The sequence below is a fragment of the Periplaneta americana genome, chromosome 9 (genome assembly GCF_040183065.1).
Source record: "Periplaneta americana isolate PAMFEO1 chromosome 9, P.americana_PAMFEO1_priV1, whole genome shotgun sequence".
Lineage (NCBI taxonomy): Eukaryota > Metazoa > Arthropoda > Insecta > Blattodea > Blattidae > Periplaneta > Periplaneta americana.
This window is the reverse complement of record NC_091125.1, coordinates 105,107,034-105,118,211: the sequence shown is the minus strand read 5'-3', so window position 1 is coordinate 105,118,211 and position 11,178 is coordinate 105,107,034.

Sequence of the window (11,178 nt, the reverse complement as noted above, 5' to 3'; positions counted from 1 at the left end):
AAGAGCGTTGCGATCGGAAAAACAACTGAATGTCACATAGCGTGGTAGACCTGTTGCTATGGTAACAACGGTTGAGTTGCCAAACTTACCGTTCCCACATGGCGAGTGCTTAATAGCTCTCTTGGCGACATTTATTGTGTACACAGTGTTAGCATTGGTACGTTTCGTCTTTGATTCTGTGTCGATTTTTGTGTTGTTTTCTTACCTTTGAGTCAATTGTCATTGAATGTTTTAACGTCAGCCATCGTAAGTCAATTGATACCTTCCATCAGCTGGCAGCGTGGTAGTCCATATTGACAACATAGCACTGTAGTTCCAAGCTCTGTCGCTTAACTGTCATGTCCCATCTTTCAAAAAAACAAGTATAGGTGTCGAAAGCTTGGAAGCTAATCTCCAACTCACCTTGCTGAGAACCCGAGATGTGTTATTCTATATTAAATCAATGCCAGTAATGAATGATAATATAGAGCAGAGAAGTAGACCTACTACAAATTGTTATTAATTAATAGGGTATTACTCATCTGGTGCTTTCATTTAATTTGAAATATCTCTCATATTTTTAGAAATCACATTATTGTCGTGATATTGTTTCAAAGTGAGATCGTACAGACTTTCCTGCACTGAAATAACTAATTTATCTGTATCGAGCTCCATTCTAAATAATGTGCACTACACAACAATAGTTTGTGCAGATAGTGGAAGCATCCAATCATGGACATGGCTACTCACACATGCACAGTACGCTGTAGATATCAGACCATCTGCTCACGACCAAGTTCAGTCATCCAATGTTTTCTCCCCAAAGTCTCCTCGTATCCGTCTTGTCACGTCTGATTCTGTGTGCACATTATCATATGAAATAATTGGGAGACAAGCACCAACAGACAAAATATTGCATCATGCTGCGTCTGATTCTGTGTGCAACTGGCTTAAGGGTTCCATCAGCCCAAAACTGTTCGATATTATCTACTTCATGAAATTATAACGAATGAATTGTGACTGCATAAAATTGGTACAATTGACAACTTCTTAAATTATGAGTAAAATCAAGTCATATTGTGAAAGAGCAGTTAGTTCAAAAATAAAGTCTGAAAAAGTAGAAATGATCTACACAGTTAAAAGTTTGGAAATTTCTAAGAACTTACTAATTGGGGTCTTGAAATTAAAGAATTCAGCAATATTACATGATGTTCAGAAGAATCTGCCTCCTAATGGACAATTCACGTTAGTCCTTACTAACTAATTTGTATATTTTTTTAGCTATTATCGGTGAGAATCTTTCTAGAATCATAAATAATTGTTTTGCATTTGTTTTTTAAATCTATTTCAGGTCAAGGTGCAATTTATAATTTAGTGCAGATGGATTTCGTGTATACCTATTTATTATTGAAATATATATTGAAAGGTTAGAATGAAATTCAATTTCATATCAATTTGTTGAAGACTCTATGGAAATTATTTTATCTCTTAATGTTATATATGCACGTAGCTCATCATTTTCATTTGTTATAAATGATTAAAGTGGTACATCGTAAGTTGCAGGTAGAAACATTATTTTAAAACAGAAATCTTTGTAATTAAGAATATAACTTGCAATTAAAGATTATTCGTGCAATTTGGTATAATCTGAATTACCGGTATATGATTGTTATTTTCTTCTGTGATTTTGTTTTAAAATCAATGTATATTATGTTCATCTGTTGTGTGTCACAGATTAAAATTGTTGTTTTTTATTGTAAAGGTTACCGGTATATTGCTAACTTCAAAATTGTTTTTTTTTTATTCTGCCTTAACTGGATTTATTTAAGTTCATTATTCATTTTTTGTTTCCTTGCTTTAGACTACTAAAGCTGTTGTTTGAACTATTGTTTAATAAATAGTAATATTAATTACTTGTATTAAATTTAGTATAATGAAATATTCGATTTCATTGTGTCCGGTTTTCTGAGAAATTAATGTTTTGATATAATTCATATATTTATATTGTGTGTCTATTTCTTGTAGATATTTTTATTATCGTTAAAATTATTTTTAAAATAAGTCACAAAAATAATTTAAATCATTCAGATTGTACTTGACTGCTTGGAAATTTTTCAGCGTATATGAAATTCTCAACTATTAAAATTTATTAACTGTCCACAAGTCACAAAGTTACTTTACGGAATAGCAAATGGTTTAATTTTTACTTAATAAGACTATAGTAGGATAAACTTCAGTCTTGGTATATCGTAGGTACATAGAGTTTTATTCATTATCCTTGTACACATTCGAAAGCTATGAAATTATAAACATGAGAAGAAAAAAAAAATCCTAAATGATGGGTAAGTACTTTCATGCAAAGTTGAATTATAATCCGGAAAGAAGATGATAATGAATACAAATGACAACAGTATAATGAACTATAAAATTTTCTGTAACAAAAATAGATTTACACCAAATCTAAAGTGAGAATGAAGGAATCAATGAAACGATAATATCAAAACATGATTTTTCATGGAATATAGAATCATGAAAACTAGTTAGTTTCCATAAGATAGGATACATTTTAACGTTAGGGCCTACCATTCTGCCTGTGCAACAGTTTTAATAATGGTAACTTGGTAAAAAGATTTGTATGTACATTTCACAACTGCATATCTTAGCACTGTACATCTCACTTGTATTTATTCAAATTAACGCTTTGTGTGTTTAAACTCTAAAAAGGTAGGGAGATGCGTACTTAGAACGCAAAAAGGATGTGTTAAAGTCAAGCATTAAACTGAATGTTCATAGTCAGCTATTAACATTTGGGTTGATGATAGAAATTAGTTTCATTAGCCAATATTCATATTAATGTAGCTAATAATAAAGAGATTGTGAAATGGAAATTAAGATAAGAGATAATATGAAAATCACTTTAGTTCTATGATAAATACCTTTGAATGTTTTTATTGTCTCTTTGTGTTTCTAGGATGGTGAACTTAGATTTCATAGATCGATTTCTGTGTAACTGAAGTAGAAATATGCCAATGCTATTATCATTATTCCATATTTTCAGATACGCAACGCTATTTATAATGTAACTATTGCATTGACATAATTTGAAAGTTGTTTGTCTGCTTATTGTGGGTACTGGTACATACATATGAGTAGTAATTTAACATTCGTACAGAAATGTGAATAGAAAAATGGTTTCATCCAAAATTTTAGATTAATATAGACTGATTTAATAAGTCCCTCTGGAACATCATAGGCTTATATATAGATAATTATATTAGAGCTAGTCATAAGTGATGGGCTGACAAAGAGAAAATTTCTCCCTCTATGCCTCTGCATTACCCTGTGCATTCTTTTCCTTGCCAGTCGGCAACAAGATATTTCTCTGGTGACCATTTACTTTCCCATTTGCTGTTGCCATAACGTTGTTTCTCATGTAACAGCTAACTTGGATAGAATAATTTATAACATCTTTCTTAGACTGCAGAGCCACTCAGTCCAGGCTGTCTAGTTTATTTTAGTTTATTCAGTCAGTTATTAAGCATTACAAAATGCAACAGACTCATAAAACAGAGATTAAAATGCATATTTATACAGCACCAAGTTACTGATACAATAAAAAAATGTGTAATATAATAACACTAACATAATAAATAATAGAAAATAAGAAGAAATTTAGGTCTAAAAGTTCGATTTATTAAACTCTAGAAATGCACGACTTTTAATGGTTAACGTATTTTGAATCTTTTATTCAGAGTTCAAATATAAGTTTACTAAGCCAATAGTACTTGCATTATACAATTTTGGCATTTTTTAAATACAAAATCGTACCCTAAAATTTTTATCTGAGTTACTACATATTATACAACAAATTAAAGAAACATCAAACATAAAAATTATATAATAGGCCTACCAATTGACAAAATAACGAAGTACATACTAGTAAGTTGATTACCAGTATTGCTCCACAAAATATGTGATTGGTTCTCAGCCAGTAAATTAGTATTAAATTGTAACAAATCTAACATAATTCAATTTAAATCCTGTCCAAATTCAACCTCGAAAATTTCAGGCGCAATAATTAATAATAGGGCCCAAATAGAAACAACAACAACAACCAAATTTCTTGGCTTACTTGGTACAGATCGATAATGTGTTAAATTGGAAAAATCATATTAAAGAAATTACCCTTAAACTAAATTCAGCACGTTTAGCTATTAAATCTATGCAAGAGATAGTAAATACCTTAAAAACATTATACTTTGCATACTTCCACTCGGTAATGAGTTTTGGAATAATAGTAACAACAGTATATTCCTATTACAAAAAAAAAAAAAAGTAAATGGGTGCCAAATGTAGGGAATCGTGTAGGACTTTTTAAAAACTACATATAATGCCTGTGGCTTGTCAGTATATTTTTTCATTAATAATCTTCCTCGTATGTAATCGTGAAAACTTTGTAACCAATTCAACAGTTCATAGCATAAATACACAAAAAAATGACTTTCATACTCCATTGGCAAGTCTATCGTGCTATTAAAAAGGAATGCGTTATATGGCAGTAAAAATGTTTAATAGTCTCCCTATTGATATAAAAAATAGAACTCAAAACATAAGATTATTTAGGGCCAAATTAAAGAAGGACCTAATTTCTCACGACTTCTATTCTGTAGGTGAATTCATGACATTTAACAATGCTTCATGAATATTTCTGTGTTGTATTAAGTATTGATACTAAATCTTTGTGTTGTACTAGTAGACTATATTTTAAAACTCGTCTGTATATATTTCAACTAGACTGTGACTGTAATTAAGACTTTATAGTACCAGTACTATTAAGATTTTTTTTTTCATTTGACATGTCCCATATTCTAGCTGTGAAGCGATGTACGAATACCATGGAATGTAAATAAATACAATTAATTGATTACTAGTGGACTTACTCGTGTTAATTATGTAAGATTTGTCCGGCTTACAGCTGTTTCAGTGCTTCACACACCATCCTCAGGCTCTGAGGATGGTGCGTGAAGCACTGAAACAGCTGTAAGCCGGACAAATCTTACATAATTAACACGAGTAAGTCCACTAGTAATCAATTAATTATATTCAAGTGTTAAAAGTAGTGTACGCAAGATTCAAAATGAAATAAATGCGGTACAATACAATATTGCCAATAATACCTGTATAATTAATAGAATTTTCTGGTCAAAATATTATAATACTAAATTCCAAATTTTACATTTTATACAATGAATACTAAAGAAAACTTATGCATGCACTGAGGCCATAATCTTATCAATACTAAAAACATGTGGATTAGAATGTAATTGCGTAGGTACATGCACTTTAAATTTGCTTCATTTTACATTTTTATGGACTGTGGCAATTTTTATACAGTTGGAGAAATCCATGCAATGTTATTGTTTTTGTAGTTGTGTATGAATTGAGATGAATATTATTGGAAGTCCTAGTAAAATGCTCACAATAGTCTACATTTGTTTTGAAAAGATGAAAATTACTATGGACAAAGTTAACTGCTGCCAATATATGGAAAGAAGGGACTGATAAGACATTCAATTGCCTGAAGATTGGTTTGCTATTTGATCTTACTGAGACTTTCATACCGGTATTTATTTTCAGTATTATCTTTTAAAATTTAAAAATAGCATTTAATTTGAGAGACACATCCCAGAAGCCATAAGCAATAACTGACTGTACATAACTACAATAGGCTACCTTAATTTCACGGCAAAACCTGAACAGACGACACCTTGAATGTGATTTATGGTCTGTTCACTTGCACCTGGCTGTGCGGTAAGTGGGAAGGATGCTTGGGTGTAGAACTTTAGAAAGAAAGCAACACGTGTGTGAGTATTTTTCAATTCAAGTACCACTTCTGGCTAGCCCTATTATAGGCTGCCTCAGTATTCTGTTAAGTCGAGAAATCTGATTAATCCTCACATTGTAAACTCTAATATCTCTCAGTAAAGGAAAAAGAGACGTTAAAGTGCCAGAGAAATAAATTAATCACAGAACTCGAAAAGATGAAGAAATATGAATTTACATAGTACTATAGGTACTATTAAATAGCTTATCATAAATGAAAAATAAGATACTGTAAATAATTTCTGAGTCAACATAACATAAAATATAAAGCAACTACAATTAAAAAAAATTAATAATAATAATAATAATAATAATAATAATAATAATAATAATAATAATAATAATAATAATAATAATAATAAAAGTTGACTTATCTGAAGTCTGTACCTAGAACTAAAACTGATCCCTGGGGAACTCCATGTTTTAGTATACCGGTACCTAAATTCTCAGTTAGGAACTTTGTGCCTATTTGGTACGTACCATATAGGCCTATTAATTTTCACTTTTTGTTTTCTATTTGATATGTAAGATATAAACCAACCTAAGATCTTATTTTTAATATCACAAAAATTAATTTAAATCATGAAATATCCATCCAACATGTAATTTCGAATTTAAAGAATTCGGTATTTCATACACCAACCTAAAAACTATATTCTCTGTCGATTTTTGTTTCCTAAATCAAAACTACTAAGTTACTGTAAAACTAATAATTTGTTAGCTTATAAAATAATGCTATAATCTATTAGAGTTGGCACATAGCCTTTTCTAATATTTTTGAAAGTCTGTAATTAGAAATACCTAAGTAGAATTATCTCCCATTACGTATATTGGTTTTACTGTTTGAATCTTTCTGGAAAAATACCATAAGGAATTGCAAGTCCAATGTAATCTTATGATTTCATGTCATTGTCATGATGCGATATTGTGTGAGTGGAAAATTAATTTCTTATGGACAAATAAAACCTGTCGTGAAAATAACATATACGCCCTCCTTTTTTTATGCGTTTCACAATTCAATTCTTTATCATGTAATTTCTCTTTGTAGGTTATTTTCTTGAGCTCTAGCTCAAAAGATATCCATGAATGAAATAATTTTATGTCCACCCAAATAAGGAAATAAGTAGATAACTTTAGATTTTCGCAGTGCATACAAGAGAGACAGAGAACACAAAACACACTACAAAATCATCTCAACACACAAATAAATACAGCTTGAAAGTTTACAAATTAACACGCAATAGTTATAACAACTTCTCCATCAATCTGGAAGATCTTTCCAAACACGATATAAGAAGCACATCACGACCATAACCAAATCACAATAATATTTCCACCTATGCAGAACACTTCACCAACTCCAGCCACAACCATAGCAATAGAAACAGGCATGGAAATTTTACATATTGAACCGAAAAACCAGAAACTAAGCACAAAAGAATAATACATTTATAGACATACAAAAACACATGCACAACACATCAACACTCAATTGAATTTCAGAATGCACACCCTTTTCAACATTAGGGCCTACACTATCAATCATATACACATCACTACCTTTATCTACACACTCCCACCAAGGCACCAGCAAGAAGAAACCAGAAGAAAGCGCAAGACCTCACTAACAATCTGAAGATGACGTACATTCCCTTCAAAACTAGTCATTAAGGTAAAATATCATTATAGTTTCAATATTAACACAGTAATGTTAACAAAGTTATTAATTTAACAAACTTAATAGAGCATTAATGATATGCGAGTGTTAAAAATGTGTAATCAACAAGAATTAATATAAAATTTTACATTTCTATGCGTTACTTTCTGAATCAATTTGTTTTTATTTAACATTACTGAAAAATCTTTGCAAGACAGTTAAAAAATTGATTGATATCAACAACACTATTTTAATCAAATCCGGTAAACATTTGTTTCTTATGTCGGTCTACTTTCAAGTCAATTAGGAAAACATTTTTTTTTTTACTAGTGCATTTAAAACTGATATACGTACATAAAAAGCTTTCTAATTTTAAAAAATGACACTTGGTTGCCAATACTTTTGAAAATTACCATCCATGTGCCAACATTCAATTCATCATTTAAGTCTTTGAACCACAATTTTCAAAGTATGGAACAATCAAAGTGCCATGAACGAAATACAAGAGACCTTAATTGTTTCTAAAAAGTACAGGATTATCTCTTAAACCTTGTCCCCCACATCCAATTCCATCAACAACATGTCTGCTATTTATGTCCAGAACCGCCTTAGTTATTTATATTGTATCTCCTAATTCATATTATATTCATTGTCTGTTTTTCTGCAACCTGCAACTGTTTACAATGTAAAATAAAATACTTTTTTTTATCTTGGCCGTTATGACTTTTATTTAAACAATACATTTGTTTCAATCACTGGTCTGTGTAATAATAATTTTATAATGGTACTGGTATACAATTTGTAAATAAAATTGATTTCTTGTCTTCATTCTCAACATGGATAGAATAAACATGCATTTATAATTGCACAACCTGGTAACAACCATTCCTTTCATTTGTCAATTTTCAACATAAACTTGATATCTTGATTCGTAGACACAGAAATTTGTACCATGTGAAATTTATATTCTGCATAAATTATTGTTCAGACAGTGACGAACAATGCATTCAGAATCCAACAGTGATAATTTTGAATTTATTGTAGCTTTATATGAAGTAACTTAACAGCATCAGGAGGCAGCATCAATTATGAAAATTATTGATCATGTAATAATTATACGTGGATTTGTTTTCAAAACGGAAGTTGTTCTTTGCATGAATGGGTGACTGTATTCACCAATTTTCTGTCAGTAGCGTAAGGATAACAAATTATGTGCTTCATAAAAACATCACTGCCACATTGTTGATTTACATAAAGCAAGAATGATATTATATACTTGTTTCTGTGGAAGATAAAATTATTATGTGTAAAGAAGTAAGTACTCGTAATGCTTAGAGTATTGTGACACTATATGTATGAAGCTCTCACAACATAGCCTGTTCATATTCTGCTTATCAAACAAAAATGTCTGTGATATATGACACATAATGATGTGAATTGTAGTGAAATGTTATTCTTTGAATAAATATTTTAATGAATCAATTTGTCATTTGTTGATATATTGTGAAATTATATACCTATAAACATTATTTATAACTATATGATCATCAAATCTAGTCTTTCAGGTGAAACTTCCTGTAAAGCAGATTTGAATAATTTCAAGGGAAAAATTGTTCCGGGGCCGGATATCGATCCCGGGACCTCTGGTTGAACGTACCAGCGCTCTCCCAACTGAGCTACCCGGGAACTCCACCCGACACCGTCTCAACTTTTCCCTTTATATCCACACAACTCACATGGGCTGACGAAACGCCAGAGACCCACATCGAGTGCACACAAACTCTGTGTGACTTGGAATTGTGGTTTTCCCGGGTAGCTCAGTTGGGAGAGCGCTGGTACGTTCAACCAGAGGTCCCAGGATCGATACCCGGCCCCGGAACAATTTTTCCCTTGAAATTATTCAAATCTGTTTTACAGGAAAGACTAGATTTGCATAATATATACGTCACTGTGTACATTACAGAAAACCACAATTCCAAGTCACACAGAGTTTGTGTGCACTCGATGTGGGTCTCTGGCGTTTCGTCAGCCCACGCGAGTTGTGTGGATATAAAGGGAAAAGTTGAGATGGTGTCGGGTGGAGTTCCCGGGTAGCTCAGTTGGGAGAACGCTGGTACGTTCAACTAGAGGTTCCAGGATCGATACCCGGCCCCGGAACAATTTTTCCCTTGAAATTATATGGTCATCCTTTACTTTAAACATATAGAATTATAATACTAGCTATGACAGTAACTTAATAATTCATTTGTTTTTATGTATAACAAAAGTAAATCGTTCTCCAGTTATGTGATATGTGTGCGATTATGATATAGAGAAAATAAACTGAGCCAGAAACTTTTCGACTTTGCTGAAATCTTCATTGTCAAACTACATCAGTGGATGTTCTGGGTAAAATAGTAAATAGCTGATCCGACTCAAAACAGTCTTGCATCTTCACCTATATATCTTTTTTAATAGAACATGAATAAGTAAGGTATAAACATTTTTTTTTTTTTTGTGATTTCCTTTTTGTTTACCCTTTTCAAGGAAATTCTTATTTTCAACAATAAAAAAGTAAGTTTAGATCTTTTGGTCAGCCCAGGCTCACGAAGTCCACTGCTAAAACCGACACTATGCAACATTCAAGTTGTTTTTTTTTTATACATGCTTTAACATCTGTGGTCATATCACGTGTTTAGAATCTGTGGGTATACCAGTAGGCCGTTGTTATTATTTTTGAGTTCCTGTTTCTGTTGTGTGTTGTAGATGGCTTTGTCTTCGTTTGTGTGACTGATTATAGATTTTGATATTCGTGATTGAGGTGGTGATGATTCATGACATGTAAATTTCCAATCCAGTATTTGCCTCAGTCATATTGGTCGGGGTTTGAACGTGGGACCTCCCAAATACGAGTCTCAAATGTTACTGCCTCAGCCAACTCGCTCAGTTTAAGTTGTTGTATAAGCTCTGTGCTTTCGGAATACTTAATAAAATGAAATAATAGTAAACAGTGGAAAAATTCATTAGTAATAAGCTTTAATAAGTAATAAACTTTAATAGCATTATCATATTTCCACAGGATAGAATCAGAGACCATTTTCGGACTCTTTCTGTAATTTCATTTTCTGTATATAGAATGTCAATGTCACATCATATTTCTTTATACCGAATTATCAAATAATGAATAAAAATTGTCAAGTTTTCACCAAATGAACATCGATGTAGAATCTTAATTAACAGAATCACTGGGATGTACTCATAGAAGCACAAGCAAATAATCACATTTTCTTCTATTTCGACCTGAAAATGGTATGTTAGAAAACATCAAAGTATTTTGAGCTCCAGTAAAACCATGAATAGATCGGTGGGCTACAAACTTTCCAAAAATGGCTTCCTGGAATAATAATTATTAATTATATGTGTTTAAAAGCATTATTGGAACTGTTGGATCCCAATTTAGAAAGGACAAATTAGTTGCAAATTACCTATATATAATGTGAGCTGTAATTACAGTCGCACTCAAACCTCCTGACGTTTGCAGGCGTGTCCATTTATCGGCAATAGCCAATAGTGGCAGTGATGCATTGCAACATATGGGCACACAGACTTGCCACATAGAAAGTCTCAAAATCAAATAACAAGTGCGCTCAGAAAATTGGTATGTTGTAGGGACCCTGCAT